This window comes from Oncorhynchus mykiss, chromosome 2, assembly GCF_057628025.1.
Source record: "Oncorhynchus mykiss isolate SJ-2025 chromosome 2, ASM5762802v1, whole genome shotgun sequence".
NCBI lineage: Eukaryota > Metazoa > Chordata > Actinopteri > Salmoniformes > Salmonidae > Oncorhynchus > Oncorhynchus mykiss.
The window spans coordinates 84325558-84350302 of record NC_143023.1 but is presented as its reverse complement, the minus strand read 5'-3'; the positions used below and the strand labels follow the sequence as shown (position 1 = coordinate 84350302).

The following is a 24745-nucleotide window of genomic DNA, read 5'->3' as shown; positions in this document are numbered from 1 at the left end:
CATTGATCTCTGAGCTGCTCTGACAGCTGGTGCTTAAAGGTAGTGAGGGAGGTAAGAGTCTCCAGCTTCAGAGATTTTTGCAGTTCGCTCCAGTCACTGGCAGCAGAGAACTGGAAGGAGAGGCGGCCAAAGGAGGAATTGGCTTTGGGGGTGACCAGTGAGATATACCTGCTGGAGCACGTGCTATGGGTGGGTACTGCTATGGTGACCAGTGAGCTGCGATAAGGCAGGGCTTTACCTAGCAGAGTTTTGTAGACGACCTGGAGCCAGTGGGTTTGGCCACGAGTATGAAGCGAGGGCCAGCCAAAGAGAACATACAGGTCACAGTGGTGGGTAATATATGGGGCTTTGGTGACAAAACGAATGGCACTGTGATAAACTGCATCCAATTTGTTGTGTATAGTGTTGGAGGCTATTTTATAGATGACATCACCAAAGTCGAGGATCGGTCAGATGGTCAGTTTTACGAGGGTATGTTTGGCTGCATAAGTGAAGGATGTTTTGTTGTGAAATAGGAAGCCGATTCTAGATTTAATTTTGGATTGGAGATGTTTAATGTGAGTCTGGAAGGTGAGTTTACAGTCTAGCCAGACACCTAGGTATTTGTAGTTGTCCACATATTCTAAGTCAGAACCGTCCAGAGTAGTGATGCTGGACGGGCGGACAGGTGCGGCAGCAATCGGTTGAAGAGCATGCATTTAGTTTTACTTGCATTTAAGAGCAGTTGGAGGCCATGGAAGGAGAGTTGTTTGGCATTGAAGCTCATCTGGAGGTTAGTTAACACAGTGTCCAAAGAAGGGCCAGAAGTATACAGAATGGTGTCGTCTGCGTAGAGGTGGATCAGAGAATCACCAGCAGTGAGAGCGCCATCATTGATGTATACAGAAAAGAGAGTCGGACCGAGAATTTAACCCTGTGGCACCCCCATAGAGACTGCCAGAGGTCCGGACAACAGGCCCTCCGATTTGACACACTGAACTCTATCAGAGAAGTAGTTGGTTAACCAGGCGAGGCAATCATTTGAGAAACCAAGGCTGTTCAGTCTGCCAATAAGAATGTGGTGATTGACAGAGTCGAAAGCCTTGGCCAGGTCGATGAATACGGCTGCACAGTAATGTCTTTTATCGATGGCGGTTATGATATCATTTAGGACCTTGAGCGTGGCTGAGGTGCACCCATGACCAGCTCTGAAGCCAGATACGGTGGGATTCGAATGTCTTTTATCGATGGCGGTTATGATATCATTTAGGACCTTGAGCGTGGCTGAGGTGCACCCATGACCAGCTCTGAAGCCAGATACGGTGGGATTCGAAGTGATCGGTAATCTGTTTGTTGACTTGGCTTTCGAAGACCTTAGAAAAGGCAGGGTAGGATAGATATAGGTCTGTAGCAGTTTGGGTCTAGAGTGTCTCCACCTTTGAAGAGGGGGATAACTGTGGCAGCTTTCCAATCTTTGGGAATCTCAGACGATATGAAAGAGAGGTTGAACAGGCTAGTAATAGGGGTTGGAATTTCGGCAGATATATTTTTAAAAAGAGGGTCCAGATTGTCTCGCCTGGATGATTTGTAGTGGTCCAAGTTTTGCAGTTCTTTCAGAACATCAGCTATCTGGATTTGGGTGAAGGAGAAATGGAGAGGCTTGAGTGAGTTGCTGTGGGGAATGCAGGGCTGTTGACCGGGGTAGGGGTAGCCAGGTGGAAAGCATGGCCAGCCGTAGAAAAATGCTTATTGATATTCTCAATTATAGTGGATTTATCAGTGGTGACAGTGTTTCCTAGCCTCAGTGCAGTGGGCAGCTGGGAGGAGGTGCTCTTATTCTCCATGGACTTTACAGTGTCCCAGAACTTGTTTGAGTTTGTGCTACAGGATGCAAATTTCTGCTTGAAAAAGCTAGCCTTAGCTTTCCTAACTGCCTGTGTATATTTGTTCCTGACTTCCCTGAAAAGTTGCATATCACGGGGGCTATTCGATGCTAATGCAGAATGCCACAGGGGGGTTTTGTGCTGGTTAAGGGTAGTCAGGTCTGGAGAGAACCAAGGGCTATATCTGTTCCTGGTTCTAAATGTTTTGAAAGGGGCATGCTTATTTAAGATGGTGAGGAAGGAACTTTTAAAGAATTACCAGGCATCCTCTACTGACGGGATGAAGTCAATATCCTTCCAGTATACCCGGGCCAGGTTGATTAGGAAGGCCTGCTTACTGAAGTGTTTTAGGGAGCGTTTGATAGTGATGAGGGGTAGTCGTTTGACCGCAGACCGTTACGGATAAAGGTAATGAGGCAGTGATCGCTGAGATCTTGGTTGAAAACAGCAGAGGTGTATTTGGAGGGCAAGGTGGTAAGGATTATATCTATGAGGGTGCCCGTGTTTAAGGATTTGGGGTTGTACCTGGTGGGTTGAATGATAATTTCTGAGAAATTGAGGGCATTAAGCTTAGATTGTAGGATGGCCGGGGTGTTAAGCATGTCCCAGTTTAGGTCACCCAGCAGCACGAGCTCTGAAGATAGATGGGGGGCAATCAGTTCACATATGGTGTCCAGGGCACAGCTGGGGGCAGAGGGTGGTCTATAGCAAGCGGCAGCGGTGAGACTCTTGTTTCTGGAAAGGTGGATTTTTAAAAGTAGAAGCTCCAATTGTTTGGGTACAGGCCTGGATAGTAATACAGAACTCTAATGAATTGATATAACGTATCCAAGTGAGGACACCTAAGGCAATTGATTGCCCTTTGTGCCAGCTCCCATACAATTCTGTATTTCTTTGTGACTAACTTGTATACAGGGAGACCAGAAAAGCCACAACCCTGATTAGAAGCACCTGCTGCTCATTGGTCCCTACAACTGCTGTTTTGAATTAAAATAACATTTTACCAACAAACAGAAGGCTGGCTGTAAAGCCAAAAATTCTGTGTACGCTATCCCTGATGGAGTGAAGATATAAAAATATAAAAAATACAAAATTAAGTAAGCTTTATGCAACATCTTTTTGAGTGTGGAACCATTACACGTTTGTTTGTCTAAAGTTCCAAGCATCCAATGATATATTGGACTTGAGTGCAATATTTTTGTGTATGAAATATGTGATGAGAAAAACATCATGCAATCAAATAAAAATTTACTAATTGCACACACACTTGGTCATTCAAATAGGTTATGAAATGCACAATGAACACAATGAAAATTGGGTTCACTCAAACAAATTATGTGCAATTTTGCAAGCACTCATATAGAGTACATAAAAGTATCATGCTTTTGGGATGAACCGTTAAAACAAATTGTTTTACTATGTAGGCAAGCTACAGTATCTGGTCTTAAAAATGTTAAAATCCCACATTACCTGTAAAGTCTGGTTTTCATACAGTTCATCAAACAAACAAAAACACTGCATCTCCACTGGAAAAGTTCAAGGGTCCCTTAACTGGCTAAATGTAAACGCATCATCTGACTATGGAATGCTTGTCACTCTGACCCATTCCTGACCCTCAGAGAAAGACCTGTGAACGCCCAATCAACATAGCAAAAGGTTGTGACACGGCATATTATGCCCTAAGATTTAGCAATTGACCGTTAGATTTCATGCTTTAGTCAGACAATAAATAATGCCTTTTTCTGACAACACTTTCACCACATTCTTGAAATAAGCACATTTCTAAATCCAGCTCATTAATCTTTGATGGCATACTTCGATATTTGGTTAAGTTGGCAGGAAGATAACCGCTTTATTGTAAAATGTCCCATAGGTCTGTTCTATTTTGATAGAGTTGCCCTCATAGGCCTAAATGTTAATATGACAATGACCTTCAGAAGAACATAAAGTTAAAAATCCAGGGTTACATATTAGATAGATTTGATCTATTCAATAGCCCATTACCATCTGGTGAAATAAAATAGCTTTTGTATGGAAATGTGCCCGAGTGACCCTTCATCATAAAGGTGGACACTCCTTAGACCCAAATAACTACTGCGCATTCAGAAAGCAAAATCAGACCCCTTATTCTAAAATTGATTCCCTCAATCTACATACATTAAATACCCCATTATGACAAAGCAAAAACAGGTTTTTAGTAATTTTGTGCAAATGTATTAAACAATGTACAAAGTGAAATACATTATTTACACAAGTATTCAGACTAGGGTTGCACATTTTGGGGAAAATTCAGGTGGAAACTTTCCGTGGGAATTAACAGGAATATATGTGAATTAACGGGAATATATGCAAATTAATATGTGTTTTCATTTGGAAATTACAAACTTTTTAGGCACGCTCAGGTTGACTTTCCCACAAAATCACCCATGTCCAGAACAACTGACAATATGTACTGCTCTCAATGGGAATGCACACATTTTCATAACATTTTTAAAAATGTTCATCAATTAATTGATACTAGTCTGGTACTGGATAAGAATACCTCAGTGTTTCTTGACATTATCAGTTATTACTTCAACTGCCACATTAACTGCATGGTAGCTGCTTGAACAAGGTGTGTCCTTTTTTCATGAGTGAAAAGGAGACTTGACTCAACACAACAAAAAAACGGTCTTGACTGACCTCATTTGGAACACGTGGTCTATTTAAAAATGAAAGATGGCGGCTTGCTCAATAAATTCCTGAGGTAGCCGTTCCAAAACATAACATCAAGCATAACAGTTACCGGCACAGACATGAGCATCAGACTTAAGAAATCTCCTTTTAAGGCAAACCAAACACACAAGACAAAGTTTCCATGTGAAGTCCATTGTGTCAGTTAGGGAGTGTGTTTGAAACGGTCAGTAGCCTACATGGATGGTTTTTCTGAGGAGTCAAGTCACCATGCTTTTCAGGGAAAATTTGACAGTCACTTCCAGCTGTTCACTTCCTCCACTGCAGGAGTTGACTTTAAAAACTTCCTTTCATCTCCCTGGTGTTTACTTCTGTATCCCACACAGTCACTTTCTGTGGCCACAGAGGTCAGAGGGTGCACGGTCGCAAAACATTTTGCAATAGGTGTTTTAGTCCATTTTCCCTAATGAACACGACCCCTGTGTGAAGTGGCATGGTGGGAAAGAAAAAAAAGAAAAAAATTGTGTTTCAATCCATTTTCCCTAATGAACACGACCCCCTGTGTGAAATGGCATGGGGGGGGGGACAAAAGAGAGAGAGAGAGAGAGAGAGAGCGAGAGCGAGGTTAGGCTTGGGCGGTATACCGTATTTGTAAATAACCACGGATGGATTTTCAATACTGTCAAGCGATGAAACTATTTATTTGAAGTCTTTCAATACATTTTGATATTTGTAGCTATTTTAAGTAAATACTTGCAGTCAACTTGTGCAATGCGTTAGGAGAAAGCAGATTGCGTTCTTATTTCACTGCTCACATTATGAAGCGTACTTTGTTCTCCAGCAGAGAAAAATAGGCTGGCTACACTGAGAAAAACAGCCTACTGGAGAAAAGTAGCTACACATCAGTCAGAGCGATGTCTGCTGATAGAATGCCCATTTGTGAATTCTCATCCGGTTTAGAAGTGCAACTGAAGCACAAAATTAGTCTAATGCCGAGTATAAATTCTAATAAAATGCATTTTAGATCTTTGATTACAAAACGCAGCAAGATATTTCTTATGCATTTAATCTTTTTTTCCCTGCGTGAAAACGCAGAATTATGCATCAACACAGCCCCTAGTTAAACATGCTATCGAAGTAAGTGGCTGAATTAATAAGGTGACAGTGCATCATATGCTGTTCCGTTATGCCGTGTTTAAGAAGGCAAAGCCCTTTGGATGAGATATTTGTACAGCTGCCACTGCTATCTTAATTTCCTTGTATTTTTTCCTCCTCTCCGTTCTCTGCTCCTCCCCCCTCTTTTCCAAGCAGAGCAGGCAGGCCCCTTGTCCTAGTGCCTCCAGACTAGAGGTCAACTGATTCAATCGGAATGGCCGATTAAATAGGGCCTATTTCAAGTTTTCATAACAAATCGGCAAAAAAAATAATAATAATAAAAAATAAAAAAATAAAAAAAAATCGGCAACCAAAATTACCGATTTCCGATTGTTATGAAAACTTGAAATTGGCCCTAATTAAAGAATTCACAAAGAAAATGTACACACCTTTATTTAATTTTTATTTAACTAGGCAAGTCAGTTAACCTGTTATGACTGCAATCCCCCTATCGGGATAAGTGTCATCAACAACCGATGAATAGCATAGCGCTACATACAATAAATATCACTATAAATAGTGCAATATAGGAAAAGACAGCTTAGCCTTTTGTTAATCCACCTGTCGCGTCAGATTTTGAAATTATGCTTTACAGCGAAAGCAATCCAAGCGTTTGTGTAAGTTCATCAATCGCACGATAAAACATTAAGTACACTTAGCATCAGAAGCTCGGTCACGAAAATCAGAAAAGCAATCAAATTAATCGTTTACCTTTGATGATCTTCAGATGTTTTCACTCACGAGACTCCCAGTTACACAACAAATGTTCCGTTTGTTCCATAAAGATGATTTTTATATCAAAAATACCTCCATTTCTTTGGCACGTTATGTTCAGAAATCCACAGGAAAGAGTGGTCACGACAACACAGACAAAAATTCCAAGTAGTTTCCATTATGTCCACAGAAACATGTCAAACGTTTTTTTATAATCAATCCTCAGGTTGTTTTTAAAGTATATAATCAATTATATATCAACCGCAAATATCTTTCACAGTAGGAGAGGGGAAAACAATGGCTGTCCAAATTATGTTGTTACGCAAGCAAACTCATGTGACCACTTGGCTCATTTTTCTGGCTAATTTTTCAAAATAAAAGCCTGAAACTATGTCTGAAGACTGTTGACACCTTGAGGAAGCGATAGGAAAAGGAATCTGGTTCATATCCCTTTAAATCCAGCAAAGGGAGGCTATGGAACATGGAGTTTTCAAAATAGAAGCCACTTCCTGTTTTGATTTTCCTCAGGGTTTCACCTGCAATATTAGTTCTGTTATACTCAGACAATATTTTGACAGTTTTGGACACTTTAGAGTGTTTTCTATCCAATTCTAATAATAATATGCATATATTAGCAACTGAGACTGAGGAGCTGGCCGTTTACAATGGGCACCTTTTCATCCAAGCTACTCAATACTGCCCCTGCAGCCATATGAAGTTAAGAATTTGTTCTTATTTTCAATGACGGCCTAGGAACGGTGGGTTAACTGCCTCGTTCAGGGGCAGAACAAGCCCGCCTGTTACGTGAATGCAGTAAGAAGCCAAGGTAAGTTGCTAGCTAGCATTAAACTTAATCAATCATAATCACTAGTTATAACTACACATGGTTGATGATATTACTAGTTTATCTAGCATGTCCTGCGTTGCATATAATCGATGCAGTGCGCATTTGCGAAAAAGGACTGTTGCTCCAACGTGTTCCTAACCATAAACATCAATGCCTTTCTTAAAATCAATACACAGAAGTATACATTTTTAAACCTGCATATTTAGCTAAAAGAAATCCAGGTTAGCAGGCAATATTAACCAGGTGAAAGTGTCACTTCTCCTGCGTTCATTGCATGCAGAGTCAGGGTATATGCAACAGTTTGGGCCGCCTGGCTCATTGCGAACTAATTTGACAGAATTTTACGTAATTATGACATAACATTGAAGGTTGTACAATGTAACAGGAATATTTAGACCAATGGATACCACCCGTTAGATAAAATACGGAACAGTTCCGTATTTCACTGATAGAATAAACGTCTTGTTTTCGAGATGATAGTTTCCGGATTCTACCATATTAATGACCTAAGGCTCGTATTTCTGTGGGTTATGTTATAATTAAGGATATGATTTGATAGAGCAGTCGGACTGAGCGATGGTAGGCAGCAGCAGGCTCATAAGCATTCATTCAAACAGCACTTTTGTGCGTTTTGCCAGCAGCTCTGCTGTTTATGAATTCAAGCCTATCAACTCCCGAGATGAGGCTGGTGTAACGATGTGATGTGAAATGGCTAGCTAGTTAGCGGGGTGTGCGCTAATAGCGTTTCAAATGTCACTCGCTCTGAGACTTTGAGTGGTTGTTCCCCTTGCTCTGCATGGGTAACGCTGCTTCGAGGATGGCTGTTGTCGTTGTGTCCCTGGTTCGAGCCCAGGTAGGAGCGAGAGGTACGGAAGCTATACTGTTACACTGGCAATACTAAAGTGCCTATAAGAACATCCAATAGTCAAAGGTATATGAAATACAAATGGTATAGAGAGAAATAGTCCTAAAATTCCTATAATAACTACAACCTAAAACTTCTTATCTTGGAATATTGAAGACTCATGTTAAAAGGAACCACCAGCTTTCATATGTTCTCATGTTCTGAGCAAGTAACTTAAACGTTAGCTTTCTTACATGGCACATATTGCACTTTTACTTTCTTCTCCAACACTTTGTTTTTGCATTATTTAAACCAAATTGAACATGTTTCATTATTTATTTAAAAATCGGCCGATTAATCGGTATCGGCCTTTTTTTTGTCCTCCAATAAATCGGTATTGGTATCGGCGTTGAAAAGTCATAATCGATCGACCTCTACTCCAGACTCCACACAGACACAGCTTGTAGACATACTGCTGGAGAGCCAGTACTGCATGTATCAAAACTGTGTTCATTTGTACATCTCTCATTCACATTTGCTTGCAAAATGTCCAGACTTACCAAAAATGACAGTCGGTAGCTCCTACCTATACATGTATACCTTTATGAGCTGGATTGCAGGTATTTTGTCAGCATTCTGGTAATAAACACCCAATGGGCTTTTTGTTTTTTTGGCACACCCTTGTGTACTAAACTTGTAAAACCGTAAATTCCGGGTGAGAGAAGGACGGTACGGCAATATGAAAATCTGGATAGCACCCAACCCTAATCACAGTCTTTACGTAAAGGTAATGCAGATCTGCAGTAGCACAGATCAGAGGAGCCTGGGTTAGGTGCATTAACCCAGACACCACTGCTAGCATTATATCAAAATCCACATTACTATGCACACTGAGGCCAGACCTTTGCTCTTATCTAGGATCACCAGAGCATACAGTACACAGAGGGCCTGGCAAAATGCAACACATGGAATCCATAATCAAATTCAATGATGTAGGCTAAATGCACTGGATTACTCCGCTAAGAGAGAGTAAGAGCCCATTTGTCCAGAGGAAATGTGTCACTTAGCCACAGACTGACCTTTGCGTACGTGCTGATGAATGGTCAAATCTGGGTCAGATGAAAATGTTAAGTACATTAGACTAGTGTTGTTGGCATCAGTGTACAGTCAATCAACAAAGATCAATGCAAGACAGTGACCCCCCCTAAAATGGCAAACGAGAGTCAAATGTGGTTTGACAAGTGCACATAGGCAACAAAAGCAGATTATCTTTATAGTACATTGTAACATAATAGTCAAACATAGATTGAGGTTATTTTGTTGTCATTGTGCAATATTTCCCATTCATTGTGCAATATTTCCCATTCATGTTGCCTAAGGACTTAAGTGCTTTGCAGTCAGTTTCCCTCCCGTCCTGGAGCCTGACCAGAAGACCGCTTCGTCTGCCCCTTTTACGGCGTGGATCCAATCCATTGTCCTGGGCGAAACAGAGGATCCGCTTCGGGAAAGTCGTATTCCTGGTCGTAATGATGGCGAGTTGACGTTGCTCTTATATCCAGTAGTTCCTCCCGACTATATGTAATAAAACCTAAGATTACCTGGGGTACCAATGTAAGAAATAACACGTAAAAAAAAAAAAATACTGCATAGTTTCCTAGGAACGCGAAGCGAGGCGGCCATCTCTGTCGTTACCGGAAGTGTGTGTGCGTCTCCATGGTTCTAAATCAATAGTTGTTAAGCAGTCAGAAAATGTCAGAAACATTACCTTGCTTGACCAGGTCACTGTTTGTTACATGGAATATGTTTTGTGGAATTCACCGGATTTGTAACGAAACAAATGTGTGATTGAATTTTTGTGAGCTAGACAGCCTACTGCCTGGGAAGGTCTCCCACTCAGAAGTACGAGATGGGGAGGGGGGCGGTGGTAGGTTGACCTCAGGTCTCCCCACTAGAAGCCCGAGGTAAGGGGAGCGGCTAGTCTATCAAATAGCGCACCTCTAACTTTGTACAGTACTAACACAATTAGTCAAATCTGTCACACTATGAAATGCTACCAAATAAACCACAATTCATTCATAATACTATGAATATATCGTTTCAGATATATTGTTGCATTTTTTTCTGTTTTTTTGCAAAATTGTCTAGATAATATAAAACCAGTCTGCACACCACCAAGGTGAATTGGTTTAGTCTTGACTCTTGGTTGACAGTGTTGGGGGATGGGGAATGTAGTCTTGACTCTTGGTTGACAGTGTTGGGGGATGGGGAATGTAGTCTTGGCTCTTGGCTGACAGTGTTGGGGGATGGGGGATGTATTGATGTTCGAGTGCCAAATCAACACAAATGTGTTTCTATTTGTCTTTGTTGCTACTTTTGAAATGTCTTATTTTTGTATATATTTTTTATATATTAAGAGGTCAACCGATTATGATTTTTCAACGGCGACAGCGATTATTGGAGGGCCAAAAAAAAGCCGATACCAATTAAAATCAGCCGAGATATATATATATATATATATACACTGCTCAAAAAAATAAAGGGAACACTTAAACAACACAATGTAACTCCAAGTCAATCACACTTCTGTGAAATCAAATTGTCCACTTAGGAAGCAACACTGATTGACACTAAATTTCACATGCTGTTGTGCAAATGGAATAGACAACAGGTGGAAATTATAGGCAATTAGCAAGACACCCCCAATAAAGGAGTGGTTCTGCAGATGGTGACCACAGACCACTTCTCAGTTCCTATGCTTCCTGGCTGATGTTTTGGTCACTTTTGAATGCTGGCGGTGCTTTCACTCTAGTGGTAGCATGAGACGGAGTCTACAACCCACACCAGGAGACACCAGGAGACAGGCCAGTACATCAGGAGATGTGGAGGAGGCCGTAGGAGGGCAACAACCCAGCAGCAGGACCGCTACCTCCGCCTTTGTGCAAGGAGGAGCAGGAGGAGCACTGCCAGAGCCCTGCAAAATGACCTCCAGCAGGCCACAAATGTGCATGTGTCTGCTCAAACGGTCCGAAACAGGCTCCATGCAGGGTGGTATGAGGGCCCGACGTCCACAGGTGGGGCTTGTGCTTACAGCCCAACACCGTGCAGCACGTTTGGCATTTGCCAGAGAACACCAAGATTGGCAAATTCGCCACAGGCGCCCTGTGCTCTTCAAATAATGAAACATGCACAATTTGGTTTAAATAATGCAAAAACACAGTGTTGGAGAAGAAAGTAAAAGTGCAATATGTGCCATGTAAAACAGTTCAAGTTTAAGTTCCTTGCTCAGAACAGGAAAACATATGAAATTTGGTGGTTCAATATTTCCAGTTAAGAAGTTTTAGGTTGTAGTTATTATAGGAATTATGACGTGTTGACTATTTCTCTCTATACCATTTGTATTCATATAACTTTGACTATTGGATGTTCTAATAGGCACTTTAGTATTGCCAGTCTAATCTCAGGAGTTGATAGAGGCTTGAAGTCATAAACAGCGCTGTGCTTCAAGCATTGCTAAGAGCTGCTGGCAAACGCAGGAAAGTGCTGTTTGAATGAATGCTTACAAGCCTGCTGCCGCCTACCACCGCTCAGTCAGACTGCTCTATCAAGTCATAGACTTAATTATAATAAACACAGAAATACAAGCCTTAGGTCATTAATATGGTCAAATCCAGAAACTATCATTTCGAAAACAAAACGTTTATTCTTTCAGTGAAATACGGAACCGTTCCGTATTTTATCGAGCGGGTGGCAACCCTACGTCTTACATTGCACAACATTCAATGTATTGTCATAATTATGTACAATTCTGGCAAATTAGTTTGCAACGAGCCAGGCAGCCAACTGTTGCATGTACTCTGACTCTGCGTGCAATGAACGCAAGAAAAGTGACACAATTCCCTAGTTAATATTGCCTGCTAACAATAATTTCTTTTAACTAAATATGCAGGTTTAAAAAAAGATACTTCTGTGTATTGATTTTAAGAAAGTCATTGATGTTTATGGTTAGGTACATTTGTGCTTTTTTTTGTTGCTAAATCATCCCCCATTTGGCAAGTAGGCTGTGATTCGATGACAAATTAACAAGCACCGCATTGATTATATGCAACGCAGGACAAGCTGGTTAACCTAGTAATATCATCAACCATGTGTTGATTACTAGTGATTATGTGAAGATTGATTGTTTTTTTTATAAGATAAGTTTAATGCTACCTAGCAACTTACCTTGGCTCCTTGATGCGCTCGCGTAACAGGTGGTCAGCCTGCCATGCAGTTTCCTTGTGGAATGCAATGTAATCGGAGTCCAAAAATGCTGAATACCGATTGTTATGAAAACTTGAAATTGGCCCTAATTTGAAATCGGCCATGCTGATTAAATTGGTCGAACTCTAATTTCTATAGTTTTAAATGTTATGATTATTTATTTGTGTTGTTCCAAATGTCTGAATAAAATGTACAGTTATTGCAGAATGGTGTTTGTTTTTGTTGGTTGGAGGGGAGGGGAGGTCGCCCAGGGAGCCATACAAGCTAGAACCACCACTGCCTATATATCACGGTGTCAAGGCATATTAACTAACAGGTTATAGAACAAACAATGCAATTATCACAACCCATAGGTTGTAATGTGGCTTTTATTTGGGGTTGGCTATCCCGGTGATTTTACCAACGCACCGCTACTGGAGGACAGATGTCACGGTCATTAGCCCACTTATAGCATATACATATCTTAATCTACACTTTATAATGTCTACCAGTTAGCAATATGAGAAAACATGGGACCAATAATTATCATGCCCAATGTAATGAAAGGGCAACCTAATCTCTTCTGTAACAAAGAATGCTTCATGCAAAATGAGACAATGTAACAACCTGGGTGAAATGTTAATAACTTGCAGTCTGTGAAACGTCATAATGCATGCATAATGAATAAAAATGTATACAATTTAACTCATTCATGTGTTACAATGTTGCAAACCAACACGCATATTCAACTGCCAATGTAAACAACGAGTGAAAATTATATTTTGGAGCCGAATGCACATCAATATAGAGGAGAAGCACTTCGAAAAAAAAGGTAACGTATGTGAAAGAGTTAATTCCAAAAATAAAATCACCAACGCGTGGCATTCTGAAATGTGCAGTAGTAACCCACTTACCTAGCTAGAATCTTAGAAAATGGACACTCTTACAAACGATCCGCGAATGCACCTCTTCTTAGCTTTGATCCATATGTTTATACAATCCTGTCGTATATCCGGAAGATTTATCCCATTTCGGTTATTATTGCCGTTTCTATATTCCGCCTGGTAATGTATGTGTGTGTAATCTATAGTTTGTTTGGCACATTCAACTATACTGGGAGAAGGCGCAACTTGAAAACGGACAGAGGGTGCGGGAGAGCGCATCACGATGTTGTAGAGGGGGGACATAAACCTTCGATAATAGAAGCTTTCATAGTCAACATTTTTCGCAAAAATGACAGAAATTAAACCACTATATATAAAAACTAGATTGTTTTAATCAAAGAAAAGTGTTTACATGTTGTGATACAACTCTAAATGTTCAGAGAACTGCAATGAGAAACCCCCCTCAACTGTTCAAAGTGAGACATGCTTTAACTCAGTTTAATCTGATTGGTTTCATCGAACGTGAAGCTGGAGTGTGAGGCTGTCAATAGACCAAAAACTTCGGTAGGGGCAGCAAAGTCTTGTGTATTTTTTTCCTCAAATCTGTGTGATATAAGGTACGTCGAGACAGCGATACCTGCGATGTCGCCCTACTATGTGTGTGTGTGTGTGTGTGTGTGTGTGTGTGTGTGTGTGTGTGTGTGTGTGTGTGTGTGTGTGTGTGTGTGTGTGTGTGTGTGCACGTAGGTGCTCCAACAAATTGTTATTGTCACCTAGTCTAGAGTCTAACGTATGTGGGCAGGGCGAGCTTGTCAAACTGTGAAGTTTAAACTGTAGATGAGAAAAGGCTGAGCGAATGCAATACCTTTCATCAAACCGAGATTACATTTTGAGAACATGATAGGTTTTCCACTTGATCACTTTCATACAGTATGGCAAGATATCACATGAAAATGCCCAGAGCAGAGAGAGACTTTACCGACAACATTTTCACTGTTACATTCTGCATCAAGCATCCAGCAAATTAAATATGTTGTCAAGGATCCTGCCTTGCCCTGCCAGAACAAACACATCAGAGGGGCATTACCCTAAAGATCATCAGAACAATTGACCTCCATGAGACCACCATAAACTTACATTGCCTCTTGTACTAATAACATTAAAGTGTTGTGACTGTTGGCATTGGTGTTTTGGTCATTTATTAGGATGCCCATTAGCTATTGTGAAAGCAGCAGCTACTCTTCCTGGGGTCCACAGAAAACATGAAACATGTCATAACAGAGAACATTAATAGACAAGAAGAGCTCAAGGACAGAACTACATCAATTTAAAAATGACCACGTAGCCTACATAGCAATGCATACAGACAAACTATCTAGGTCAAATAGCCAGCTACTAAGGGAAAGGACAATGCCATACTGATGCTAGACAAGGTGACAATAATAAGAGGCTGAAGGAATTCGGCATGGTCGCCAAGACCCTCACAAACCTCTACAGGTGCACCATTAAGAACATCCTGTCTGGCTATATCACCGCCTGGTGGGGCAATTGTACCATCTGCAACCGCATGGCTGTCCAGAGGATGGTGCGGTCAGCCCAATGCATCACTGGGGGCACACTGCCTGCCCTCCAGGACATCTACAACACCCAGTGTCACAGGAAGGCCAAGAAGATCATCACCTTCTAGAAGGCAGAGACAGAACAGGTGAATCAAAGCTGGGACCAAAAGAGTGAAAAACAGCTTATATATATATATATATATATATATATATATATATATATATATATATATATATATATATATATATATATATATATATATATATATATATATATATATATATATATACATATATCTCCAGGCCATCACTGTTAAATCGTCACCACTAGCCGGCCTTCGCCCAGTACCATGCCCTGAACTTTAAAGGCTGCTGCCCTATATACAGTACATAGTCATTGAACACTGGTCACTTTAATAATGTTTACATACTGTTTTACCCACTTCGTATGTATATACTGTATTCTAGTCAAGGCTCATGTATAACTTCTGCTGTACACACCTTTCCTATTCATAAACTGTCTATACACACTATTATGTACACACACGCATACACAGTACTAGTCAAACGTTTGGACACACCTACTCATTCCAGAATAGAATAATAGTGAAGACATCGAAACTGTGAAATAACACATATGGCATCATGTAGTAAGCAAAAAAGTGCTAAACAAATCTAAATATATTTAATATAATAATAGATTCTTCAAAGTATCCACCCTTTGCCTTGATGACAGCTTTGCACACTTGTGGCATTCTCTCAAACAGTTTCATGAGGTAGTCACCTGGAATGCATTTCAATTAACAGGTGTGCCTTGTTAAAAGTTAATTTGTGGAATTTATTTCCTTCTTAATGCGTTTGAGCCAATCAGTTGTGTTGTGGCAAGGTAGGGGTGGTATACAATAGATAGCCCTATTTGGTAAAAGACCAAGTCCATATTATGGCAAGAACAGCTCAAATAAGCAAAGAGAAATGACAGTTCATCATTACTTTAAGACATGAAGGTCAGTCAATAAGGAACATTTCAAGAATTTTGAAAGTTTCTTCAACTGCAGTTGCAAAAACCATCAAGTGCTATGATGAAACTGGCTCTAATGAGGGGCGCGACAAGAAAGGAAGACCCAGCGTTACCTCTACTGCAGAGGACAAGCTCATTAGAGTTAACTGCATCAGGCCTTCATGGTCAAATTGCAAATAAACCACTACTAAAGGACACCAATAAGAAGAAGAGACTTGCTTAGGCCCAGAAACATGAGCAATGGACATTAGACCAGAAAAACCCTTGAATGAGTAGGTGTGTTCAAACTATTGACTGGTACTGCATATATATATATATATATATATATATATATATATATATATATAAGGGTAAAGGGTGTATATATATATATATATATAACATTGCTTGTTCTGATATTTCTTTATTTCTTTCTTAAAATTGTTTTGATTTGTGTGTATTGTGTGTATTGTTAGGTATACTGCACTGTTTTGTTGGATCTATAATCCGGGTGGCATTTCCACTCATTACCAAATATGGTGGTGAGAGGAAGCCCAGTGGCCAGCAGCGGGAGAAGATGGAGCGAGATGGATTTTGGCCGACATTCTGCTAATTTTCTGATTGATGAAACATTCGATCTCAATAGAGTTTTCTGTTTCCAAAACCAGACTATGTTATGAACATAGTGGACTAAGTTTTATAGACTTTACCCTTTGCCAGTTTAAAAAAATGGCATTGTTTAGGAGTGCAATGGCAAATGTAGTTATTGCACACGAGCACTTCACAGAGTAGGCGTTCCCTAACAGAAATATGCAAATATTTACTAGAACGCGCCAATAGGCTCTCGCTAGCTCCTGCTTAGTTCTGCCCACATCCTTGCTTGTTCTGCCCACTATGAATAATCTGCTCCCATTGGAAACGACAGGCTGTGGTCTATCTTGGGTTAGTTCTAAAAATCTTTGATAACATCTGTTAAATATGTGTCTGCGACCAATATAATTTAATTTAATTTGAAATCAGGCTACCTGATGGGACTTATGCAGAAAATAGGCAATCAAAATAAACATTCATGCTGGCTGCCCCTTAATAAGAAACACTTCTGTATCAGTGACTTTGGTTACAAATGTACAAATGTTCACAAAGGACAGGGAGGATCAGAACACAGCAACCGCTCTACGATGTGACTTGTTGAGATAAAGCCCAGATAAATGTGTCAAAAATAGGCCCTTATCTGTTCTAACATGAGTGTTCAGGGGGATTGTGTGCAAACCGGAGTGTATTATTATGCTGGCAGGAGGCGACATTGTAACACACACACATGAATACACACACACACAAATTCAAACACACACACAAACCCACTATCAGCTTTCTGCACATTAGAGACTCTGACTGCTCTCTCTCTATGTCCCAGAAAGGCAGACACTTGAAATGTTGACTCGACGCTACGTGGCATGTGTGTGAGAGGCTAATTTGTAATTGGTTATAAGAATTTAAAGCCAGGGCCATATTTTCAGCTTAACACATTTCTTACATCAGCTGTCCACTGATATAATAGATAACAATGTCAATACCATAAGAAAGCCACCGGGTTGGTGGCAAGGTAATTACAAATTAGCCTCTCACACACATGCCACGTAGCGTCGAGTCAACATTTCAAGTTGAAGTTCGTGCTGTATCAATTTCAGTGGCAGAGATAGAGAACCTTTATCTATCTGTCCTGTACATTGAAGTCAGCTTGGCTGTCCACTGTGTCTAATGATAGGAGGTGACAGGAGAGTGTCTGCCTTTATCTAGTAAGAGAGAAAAGATATATGACCAGGTAACTATGTTATAATACACTAAATGCCTATGGTATCTGACAACCACCGCCCAAAGTGATAAAACTGTCACCTCACAAGTAAAGCACTAAAAATAAAAAACATTTCAGAGTCAAAAAATGTCAAATCCACAGGAAAAAGCATGAAGAAAAATGCCTCTTACAAAAGCAAAATGATATCACACACAGGGCTCTACATTAGACATTTTCATTGGTAGCACTGGTGCTTGCAACTTCAAGTTAAAGAGTACCAAATGAAATTTAGAGTGTCAGAAAATACGATTTTTAAAATTGATAGAGATACGACCTATATGAATTCTAGCTTATTTTGTGCCCTAGAAACTAATATGTACTAAGCTAACACTGTATACGTTTATTATACAAGTTAAAATGTTGATATGAATACCTGTCATTGAAATAACAACGTTATTTGTGGAATATTAGGTTTCTGCATTGTGTAAAAGCACCAATTTCCTACTGGGCTTCTCTGCTGCACCGCCAATGCAGACGTCAGATTGACCATGTAGCGCCTTTCAGGGCATCGCTGAACAGCACAGAGCTGTTGTGAAGGAAGTTGTCAAGGAAGTGAGTTTGTATTTATACAGGACCTCCCGCCCTACCGTCAACCAATCATGTCACTGCAGAGCTATACAGAGCCATCCGCATTGTTACACAAGTTGAGGGGCGTGCAAAAGAGCTCAATTGGGCCTCTGCGTGCCTCAGCAATTGCGTCACACCATCCATATGGCGCCTCCGACCACATGTTCGGACAAGCATAATTAGCTGTTAGGGTTAGGTTTAGCTACAATGCTCCAGTTGGTTCACAACTGTTGTCCTTCATGCGAAAGAAACAGCCACGACCAATGACGAGCATCAATGGGTGTAACTTGATATAAAGAAACGCCTATATCAGAAAAGGCCCCTAATTGCGGTCTGCAAATACACCTTTCTATTGGGATGCATTACGTTGAAATTGTACACTGTCTTTAAAAACGTTCTTGCGATGACGACATGCAAGAGATCGGTCATTCATTCATTGCTATGATCATTTATCCCCTGAAGAAGCTAGCCCCTTTCCTTTCTTTGTGTGCCCCCAAACGTTTGGATATACTGGTAACGTTACCAGGTTGTCAGCCAATGAGGTAACAACTGAACAAAGTGTAAACAAATGGTTAACGACGTGCAAGTAGTTGTAGAACGGACCACCACATGTATGATACAAATGTAGTCCTTTAATGTGTCAGTTCCAGATCTTTTGAACTGGTTGGGGTAGAAGCAATCCATTTTCGTTGTAGTAAAGGTGCAACCATGGCGCTATCGAATCTGAACTCGTCTGTTTCTTTAGAGCACTCGGAAAGAACCGTACAGCGCGAAGCCTTATCATTACAACAAATTCTGGAAGATTTTTTCATAGTCACACACTGCTCTCAAAATAAAACTTGTGGTCGCACAACAAAATATTTCGTCACACTTTAGAGCCCTGATCCCACACACTGCTGCCTCCATCAATTTCTTATCATGCAGATGATCTAATAGAGGTTTAGTTAGGCCTACAGTACAATGGCAGGCACATGGGCTCCTGGGTCTACAAAAACTCACACACGGACTCTCAGTCCAGCTAAAAATAGTAGCCAGTTCAGTAATGTAAAGTCAAGTAAACATACAACTCTGATCTTCCTGATTACATTAGTTCCTATTTACAGAGCTGTGATAGAAAGGAGAAACCAGCTTCTATGAAAAATCCTGCTGTCCAATAAATGAAATTACTGTACCGTAGTGTGTAGATTACTTGTTCGCTGCATAATAACGCAATAATGATCTTTTACGACATTAATGTTTTGCTATGTAATGTTATGAAACAACCCTACAACATCATATTGATTGGCAAGGGTTCACAACATTTCAAATTGCTGCTCTCACATATCTTAGGTTAAATACTGATTGCATAATGACAAAATTACCACACCACACCTGTCACATCACAGCACAAGACAAGGTCACTCCATAGGACCAAAAATACATTCAGGCACGACAACAACCGCTTGACTTTGAAGAAACCTGTAGTGCTTCCCATAGGGAAGGATAACATAATTGTCTCCATTCTCCCTCCAAGGACATTCCACATCCTGTCGGAACAGGTTGCCCTAGTTGTATTTGCAGGGGTTTGCTAATTAAACTAACCACAGGGGGCCCGAGGATATCGACTGACTCCAATTGACTTGAGACAGAGGGAGAAACCTTGCTGGGCGAGGAGCTAATAAAGAGAGCTCATAGAAAAGAGGAGTTTCACAACCTACTGTGAGGATAACAGTCATTAAGAAACATCAGAGAGGGATCCATCCAGATCTCTGCAGGTGACATTATTTAACTGTCTCTAATTTCAATCGAACCAAACCACCCCTTTTTTTTTTTTTTATTACGACATCTCTTTCCTTCTGAAGATCTGTAAATTACAGACACAGAACAACTGTGAGATCTCACTGACTCCTGCAAACAAATGACTCGCGTAAGGTAGACAGCTCTACACACATTCCACATGTAACAAAGGAAACATGCACAATGTCATCCCTGCAATCTTCAAAGGCATCTACCAGGTATGACATTGCTAATGATAAACTCACAATATCAGTCATGCAGCAAATATGAATTCAGTGTGCTGGATGTGTAGGAGAGAGTGGTGACAGTACTTACAGAGGGAAGAGGCGCAGCAGCTGAAGAGCTTAGGTGATTCCTCTGTCTGTGGTTTGTTCTCGTTCTCTCCCTCCCTCTATCTCTCCTTTCTTGTCTTCCCTTCTCACCACAGCAAGATGCTGCCTGGTCCAGTGCACGTTACCATGGCAACCTGAAAGGGGGGATTCTTATGTGACCTAGTCGCCGAGTTTGAGGATTGGCCAGACAGGGGATAGGGCCCCTCCTCTCAGCGGTAACGTCACACACCCACTGGCTCACAAAGGGGGGGCTCCCGGGCCGCCTGTAAAGAAACACACAATGGGAAGTCTTGAGGAGGGGTGGGGTAATTGGAGCTAATGCACCAAGGCAACAGGGAGGACTTGACTGACAGATCTGAGAAGTATCTGTCTGTCTGTCTACTACTACTGAGCTGGGCACAAAATGTACCCCCAGTGCTCCAAGCTGGCAGGGTACAGAAATAACACATGTTCAATAAGACATACCACTTGTCCCATATATGGGAGCTTGACCAGCATACCTTAAACAGGCTTACTGGGAGAGAGGCTATATATAGATCGCTTGAGAAACCAGACAGATGCACTGCTGTTGTTTCATTCAAAGCTATGTGTGATATTCTACGCTGCGTGCAAATGCAAACACTTGAACAATGCACATTAGATACCTGTCTGTGAATGATAAACAATACATCACATGCTCAAGCACATACACACCCTGACAATGCATATTATAATATTAATTTGACAGGTCTCACCTATTACAGAACTCATTGAGTCTATACACTCTGTAGCACAGACCAATACCTCTGTTCGCAGTAGGGTAAAACAGCATTGATTGTCCTTGCATTCGCTGATAAACCATATCTAACAATACGTGGTCGAGATTAATTTCCTGAATGAACAGATTACTGCACACTTACTTTTATCATAAAAATAAACTTGCCAGAGTCGCAGTTAAAGAGGGATGCAAGCAAGAAACCCGAGAGACCGTCATAGGGCAGGCTGCTGGATCCGCATAAGTGCCATGATTACATAATGATAACAACCTGCTTTACATTTTCAGCCATTTTACAGTCAAGAAAATTGATCTTGAGGCTTGGACCAAGCGCAGCTAGCAACTGGAGCACAGTTAGCTAGTGGCTGGGAAGCTGGGAAAGAACGTTCATTCCACTGTTCATGGCAGCAACAAAATCATTTGGAAAGAGTTGTTGAGAGTACTTTACACTCCATCTGGAAAGAGGGGCTCTCTGTCTATTTCACTGTCCCTCCAAATGATGACATATGTAAACTGTGATAGCGGTCCAGGATACACCCTGAATGAACCAGACCACAGACACTGATGCAAAGATAATGGTCTGTGATTGGTCCAGTCTGCCAAGCCAGGGAGGAGATGTGAAGTGTTTCTGGGACATCGGTAAGGTCATTGTGTTGTCTTTGCCAGGAACATACTTACTCTCAGAGCATCCATAGGCATTTCTTCATAATAAAATACACATTCAATACCGTTTTTAGTTCCTACAGTATACCTGGAATACTGTAATGGACCAATGACATTCCTTTCTGAAGCTTTGAATCGAAGCAAATAATAATAATCATTAGATTTAGTCAACAACATGTGGTTCTACTATTCTCCACAGACAAGGAGATATGTTAGTGATTCACTGCCAGATCCATCAGCTCTGGCTGCAATTAAGCTTGATAACCACAACAACAAATAAAACAGTTTTCTCAACGTCAGGATCACTCCACACAGACATACACAAAACAACAGTGTACTCTAGAATACGGTTTAGCTAAACTTCCCAGGGTTTTCAGTAAACAATTCATTAACTGTCTGGTTATCTCTGATCTGTGTTTACCAGAGTGAACATAGTCTCCTGATTGGCTGGATCTGGCTAGGGTCTTGTAGGGACAGTGACCGTCACAGCCAATCAGAGGTCGCTCAAACGTAGCACTTCATAGTTATGTATTATGCAGCCCTTTTTGACTTCTAATGCAGTACTGTAGCAAGGCAGGCAGACTGATAGGCCCCAGTAGTAAAACATACTGTGTCTGTGGACAAGGCTGTCCATTTCTCCAAGGCAGGCAGACTGTTAGGCCCCAGTAGTAAAACATACTGTGTCTGTGGACAAGGCTGTCCATTTCTCCAAGGCAGGCAGACTGTTAGGCCCCAGTAGTAAAACATACTGTGTCTGTGGACAAGGCTGTCCATTTCTCCAAGGCAGGCAGACTGATAGGCCCCAGTAGTAAAACATACTGTGTCTGTGGACAAGGCTGTCCATTTCTCCAAGGCAGGCAGACTGTTAGGCCCCAGTAGTAAAACATACTGTGTCTGTGGACAAGGCTGTCCATTTCTCCAAGGCAGGCAGACTGTTAGGCCCCAGTAGTAAAACATACTGTGTCTGTGGACAAGGCTGTCCATTTCTCCAAGGCAGGCAGACTGTTAGGCCCCAGTAGTAAAACATACTGTGTCTGTGGACAAGGCTGTCCATTTCTCCAAGGCAGGCAGACTGTTAGGCCCCAGTAGTAAAACATACTGTGTCTGTGGACAAGGCTGTCCATTTCTCCAAGGCAGGCAGACTGTTAGGCCCCAGTAGTAAAACATACTGTGTCTGTGGACAAGGCTGTCCATTTCTCCAAGGCAGGCAGACTGTTAGGCCCCAGTAGGAAAACATACTGTGTCTGTGGACAAGGCTGTCCATTTCTCCAAGGCGGGCAGACTGTTAGGCCCCAGTAGTAAAACATACTGTGTCTGTGGACAAGGCTGTCCATTTCTCCAAGGCAGACAGACAAACAATATGGAAGTGTAATTCAATTTAAGATTAAGGAAACATTACTACAGTATATTCTACAATGTGATGTTTCTTTAGAATAATTTGTCACACTAAATAAACGCTTGTTTTGCATTTAGATTGAAGGCCTTTGCGTTAGGTTCTAGTTTGTTGTCACAGAGAGAGGTAATGTTAGAACTGTACAGACCATCCAACATTAGACAATCGCCTCAGCTGTCGAAGCACTTAGCCCTTGGTCCATCCTGCTTTCACGCTTAACAGTTTCCCGTGTGTATCAAGAATATTCCACCACCCAAAGGACATCCAGCCAACTTGACACAACTGTGGGAAGCATTGGAGTCAACATGGGCCAGCATCCCTGTGGAACGCTTTCAACACCTTGTAGAGTCCATGCCCCTATGAACTGAGGCTGTTCTGATGGCAAAAGGGCGTCGGTGCAACTCAATATTAGGAAGATGGGTTCTGCAAAGCATTTATTAGGATGATGGGTTCTGCAAGGTTCTGCAAAGCGTTTGGTTGTATCTGGATAGATTATTTTTTTGTCAGAGAGCCTAGTATCCTTTTTATATATTGTATGTGGATAAACCTAGCCTTGACATAGCCAGCCTTGATGCCAGGCCTGCCTCCTCAGCCATATTGATTTACATTATTGGTAGTAGGTAGGGCTTTGATGTCCACTCTAACGTGTGAGTGGGTGGTAGTGGGCTCACATTCTACTCAGGCTCTCAAGGAAAAATGTCAGTGTGTGTGGATCTCTGTTACAACTCCCTTCTGCCCTACACACACACACACACACACACACACACACACACACACACACACACACACACACACACACTTCGACTGCCACTCGGACTTCCCACGGGCCAGAAAAACAAACAGCTGTATCACAGAATCAGAGGAGAGGGATGATCCACATAAACTGTGTGTTGAATAAGCATTGCATCAAGTGGTGGTTTAGAGAGAAAAATAACAATATTCACTATATTACAATTGAACAGAGCTGCTTTTGTGAACAGATGTCCAGTCGCCAGTCTTACAATACATTTTTAACTGTGTAAAGAGAGTTTAATTCATCTAATTTCCAACTGCTACAAATCTGACAGAAGCTTTACACTGGTCTGTCTGTGTGTGTGTGTGTGTGTGTGTGTGTGTGTGCGTGCATGCGTGCGTGCGTGCGTGCGTGCGTGCGTGCGTGCATGTGTGTGTGTGTGTAGTCTATATCATCACCAAGGATCTGAAGCGTGAAGATCAGTGGTTCTCAATCCTGGTCCTGGGGACCCAAAGGGGTACACATGTTTGTTTTTGCCCTAGCACTACACATCTGATTCAAATCATAAACTCATCTTCAGGCTTTGATTATTTGCTTCAGGTATGTTGTGTTAGGGCAAAAACTAAAATGTTGTGTCCCCAAGACCAGGATTGAGAACCACTGGTGTAGAGGAAAGGCCTCTCACTACACAAAGCTCTCCTGACATCTCTTTTAGCACTCCACTGGATCATCCAGTACAGGAATCAGGGTGGAGCACCCAGCATTCTGCATGAATTAAATCAAAGTGAGCAACAAGTGTGAAACTGCTATTGAGAACTCTTGAGTTGTAAGAGACATGAAGAAGCAGTTAGTCCCAAGATGCCTCTCTGTCCTAATCGCTGCATGGGTTTCTGACACCTTT

The 24745-nt window shown here is 41.4% G+C and overlaps 1 protein-coding gene across 49 annotated transcripts in view; it reads right to left on the bottom strand.

Annotated features, from left to right (window-relative positions):
• The window catches only part of LOC110498015 (protein-methionine sulfoxide oxidase mical3a), a 146324-nt gene that overhangs the window by 98507 nt on the left and 23072 nt on the right, over positions 1-24745 (bottom strand). For 37 of the 49 annotated variants that reach the window (XM_090210343.1, XM_090210309.1, XM_090210330.1 and 34 more), the window contains exon 1: positions 13249-13495. The gene's annotated coding sequence lies outside the window, so the exon portion shown is untranslated. Of the gene's footprint in view, positions 1-13248; positions 13756-20284; positions 20565-24745 lie in introns of those variants that run through there. The other 12 variants (XM_090210297.1, XM_090210352.1, XM_090210504.1 and 9 more) reach the window with 2 other exon arrangements.